Source organism: Halichoerus grypus, chromosome 3, assembly GCF_964656455.1.
Source record: "Halichoerus grypus chromosome 3, mHalGry1.hap1.1, whole genome shotgun sequence".
NCBI lineage: Eukaryota > Metazoa > Chordata > Mammalia > Carnivora > Phocidae > Halichoerus > Halichoerus grypus.
In genome coordinates, this window is record NC_135714.1 from 28,194,608 (window position 1) to 28,199,173 (window position 4,566).

General features: G+C 37.3%; 1 pseudogene; it reads right to left on the reverse strand.

Annotated features, from left to right (window-relative positions):
• Window positions 1-739: 739 nt before the first annotated feature.
• On the reverse strand, window positions 740-3,140 carry LOC118550361 (acyl-coenzyme A diphosphatase NUDT19 pseudogene; annotated as a pseudogene).
• Between the last annotated feature and the right edge of the window lie 1,426 nt (window positions 3,141-4,566).

Below are 4,566 nucleotides of genomic sequence, written 5' to 3' on the forward strand. Positions count from 1 at the left end.
ACTAAAAAGAACATGAGGGAATGTTCTAACTTGATGAAAATTTTCTACATCCTGCTATCGTTACATAAGCATATTCAATTATCAAAACTCCAACTGAAGACTTAAGATACCTGCCGGTTATTGTACAAGTAAATATACAAAAGATTGGAAGGAAATGTGACAACGTGGTTGTATGATCTATTATTACTAAGTTTTCATCTGTTTTTCTAACTTGGGTATTTTAATTTTTTTTTTTTTGATGTCTTAGCCATTTCCAATCTTTAATCAAAACAGTATTCCTCTTAAGAGAGAACATGAAAATATTACCCATATTAAAAATATTGAAAATAAGCATCATTAATAAAGCACCACTGAATGATGACTAGTTCTACATATCTTTAATCTCTTTGCATTCATTAGTTACTGCTCCAGAGTAAAAATAATTATGGCTTCTGTGATGGCTTCATATTTCTTTAAAATAGGTTTCCCATTTGGTAAACCTAATAACTAAGGCCATTTGGTAGTAAACAGAATTGAAGGTTAATCATCAAGCTAAAGACATACAAGAAAATAATGACCCTGTCACTTGAAGGTCGGCTCAGTCTACTGTCCCCTGTGTAATCAGACACCCTTCAACTAATTCCAGCAGCAAATCTAAGGGGGTCATGGATCCATCTCCTAAGCACATCAAGGAAAGTGCTCATATACCGGACATCTTATTTAAACTTCTGATAATAAAATAATACAGAAGTGGAAACCCTTGTGAAAGGTTTTTTCCTCAATCTGGGAACAAGATCATTAGCACATTATTGATACTTGTGGGATACTGTAAGGTTTGAAGAATGAAATAAGCAAGGAAGTGCTCCAATGCGCTTGAAATGTGAAAGACTGTACTATAACTTCTGGGCAGGTCCTTACGCTCCAAGCAAGTCTAGTCAACCTTCAGTATTCCACAGGACAACTCCAAGCAGTCAACTGAGTACGAATAAGCAGTACTCTACAAATGGCTCTTACTTATTCCATAGGTCTTAGGATAAACCTGTTTATACTTCAAATGGATAGTTACGTGGGGATTATACACATGCTGGCTGTGTTACACTAGTCGGTGAAATGTCTTGCCTACCTTCACGATTTCTTCAGCCTTTTTTTCAGAGGACATAACATTTTCTAAAAATTCTGAATCTTCTAAGTACAGCTCATCTCCTGGTAAAAGCTGGAGCATTGCATCAGCAGTTAAAAATGTGATCGGCAGCCATCTTTCCATTCCTTCCGATGCACCGTCCAAACAAAATTTGTGCAAGTCAGAGAGAGAGGCAAAGTTCCCCAGTCTTCTTATTTCCTAGAATTGTGGAGGTGCAGGGCGCCTGGGTGGCTCAGTTGGTTAAGCGACTGCCTTCGGCTCAGGTCATGATCCTGGAGTCCCGGGATCGAGTCCCGCATCGGGCTCCCTGCTCTGCAGGGAGTCTGCTCCTCCCTCTGACCCTCCCCCCTCTCATGTGCTCTCTCTCTCATTCTCTCTCTCTCAAATAAATAAATAAAATCTTTAAAAATAAAAAAATAAAAAAAAGAATTGTGGAGGTGCAAACCAAATTTCCTTCCATATGAAACTCTCAGTTGCCTCGGATGGAGATGACCACTGGCAGCTCACCACCTCGGTCAAGTCTCGGTAGGCTTGCGGCGGCTCGCTCAGGCAGCACAAGAAGGCGGCTGTATCGAAGCGGCGTGAGCCAGCCACCCCAGTCGTGCAGCGCCCAGATGGCGGGCGTGCAGTCGAGGGGCGCACACAGGCTCGGGAAGTGGCGCGGGTCGCGGCGGACGCGGTCGCGCCAGGCGTCCAGGCCCCGTGGCGGCGCGAGGGCGCGGCCCAGCTCCGGCTCGGCGGGCAGAGCGGCTCGAGGCTGCAGACGGGTATTTTCTAAATTTTTATATGAAGAAGCATCAATATTTATACATTTATAGCTATAAACATATATGCACATATATATACATACGTATTTATAACTATACATTTGAAGCACATATTTGGTTAGAGAAAGTAAGATTTTCAGTTTTTACTGCTAGGAAAAAAATATAAGAGCTCATTAGAAGACATGAATAGAGAAAAGTGGAGGTATCTAATTACTTTCTGCCCTGAGCATTTAATTGTCTTGTTTTTTTGCTTGTTCAATTTTTGCAATAGGCTTCCTTCTACCCCTCTAATCTAACACTTGAACCTCTATTCAGCCCTCTCCTCTAGCCGGACTCAGGACCAGGTAACATGGCCTATTGTATAAATCAGTTACATTGTAGTTGTTAAAAATATTGAGAAAGAAAAAGAAAGAGGGATGTAGAGAGAGAGAGTAGAGAGATGGCGTGTACTGGAAACTATAAACACATTATTTCAGAAGTTTGCTTTAAAAAAGTACAGACAACTAACAGTATTAAGAGAAGGATGCAACATCAAGAAGAGATTTTTGGGTGTATGTTTTATTTTTAATGAGAGTAACTGTATTAACAACTATATTGTTCACTAGGACTTTCTTAATGATAAGGATTGAATGAAAATGAAGGGATTTTCTAACTATGGAAAAATGTAGTAATTAGTAAAATAACTAATTTCAAAGAATTCTTAAAAAAAAAAAAACTAATTCTGGATTATCAGTAAGAACCTGGCATTAAAAATCAAAAGAAAATATTTGAGAATAAGATCTAGACTGGACTCAAAAATACTATAATTTTTGTTTTGAGTAGTAAAGTGCATATGTATCTTTTCATACTTAGGTATATGAAGGATATATTCATCTTTTTGAAATTAATAATAGGTTTCCAATTTGTCAACTACTTACAAACTTTGCAAGGTCAAAATTCTGTTTTCCATTATAATACAATAGCAAGGAAGAAAATAGAATTGTTTTTCTTCCTTTAAAAACTTGTTAAAAAAAAAAAACTTGTTAAATGTTTTATGGTAAAAATTACTTATTATGTATTTTTTGGTTATTTATGTATAACTAGACAAGGATCCAAAAAACCAGACATAGGGAATCCAAAGATTACATGTATTACTTCAACCAATTATTTACTCAAGCTATCCAACCAAATTATGCTTCTCAGATTCTCTTGGCCCCACCTGCATTTTGGTCCTTAGCCACTTGCTCATTGGAAAGTCCAGCCACCACGTTCATCCTGCTTACCACATTTGTCCCGTCTCTAATAATCAGCTTTCTTAGCCTCCTCAAAGTTAAGGTTTTACCTTGCTTATGTCTTTATACCCACAGCACAAACCCGTGTCCACTGCAACCCAACCTATGAAGGCCAGAGTTTCTTCCCCAACTTCTGGGCTCAAACCACATTGTGGGATGTGGGATCTTGATTCCCTAACAGCTACACGAAGGTACACATTCTAGAAGTGTGGAGGAGTTACTACTTCATGGGGTAAACTCTCTATAATAGGTAAAAGGAGATAAGAAGGAACTAGCAGATTAATCCCTCTAACCTCCTTCCCCTGAGATATTCCTTCAAGGTGAAATAGCCAAATGGTAGTTCTGGAGGACATCCTGCCAGACCAAGTAACCAGCTGTGCTTTCTTTGGAAACTAAGTCCAGCTTCTTAAACAACTTCCCTGCTTCCTTGTTCCCTTGCTATTGCATCACACAATAATGCTTAAGTGTGTGCAAGCTTTGACTCAGGTTTTGTTTTCTAAGAAACTGTGACTAAGATATGGAGAAACAATAAACCCATACTACAAAGAGATGCTATTAAGTCCCTGTACTGGCAACTATTATGAAATAAACTTGTTTGGGGAGGAATCTCTGTATGTAGTAGAAGAGATTAAGCACATAGGGATAAAATACTGGCTCAGGTTTGGTTTTCTCTTTGAGTTGTGAAGAAGCTTAAGCTTCTATCACCGTAGTAATACAGCAATTTTGTGATTTGCTATTAAAATTATATGCATCTGACATCATATCACACATGTGATAATGTACTGTTAGATACTGTATTTACTTGTGAAAATGGCTAAGATAAAAGTTATTCCCAAAAGAACTCATAATTTTTGTCAATGTTATGTAATTAAGCCTAATTAATGATCTGAAGAAAGTATTAATTAAGATACGATTAATATTTGTTATACCAATATTTAAAATAAAATTTTAACATAGGATAATGTACAACATCAGGAGATGTGAATTGTATTTGCAGTTCTCTTCTTAGCTTAACTAGTAAATAACGAGACTGTGAAGAAGTCACCTAACTTCTCTGGTTCTCAGATTTCTCATTAATTAATAAAGTTAATGAGTTGAACTATACACATTGATAGGCCTCTTCCACTTGTAACATTGTGATAAACAAGATTAATTAAGTTGCATTATTTGGGACAGTATAATAGAGGACAGAGATGATTGTCAAAGATCAGAAAGCTTTTCCTATCTCAATGTAGCTGCCTGCTATGAAAGCAATGATTGCATTCAGAAATACTTTAAAGAATGCTTTATAAAATCAATGGGGTCAATGATTATTATGCTCATTCTGGGTAATTAAAGCTATGCTGTGCCAAGAGGAATAAAAATAAAAAGTGAGATATAGTCATCAAGTCATGCAACAAATATTTGT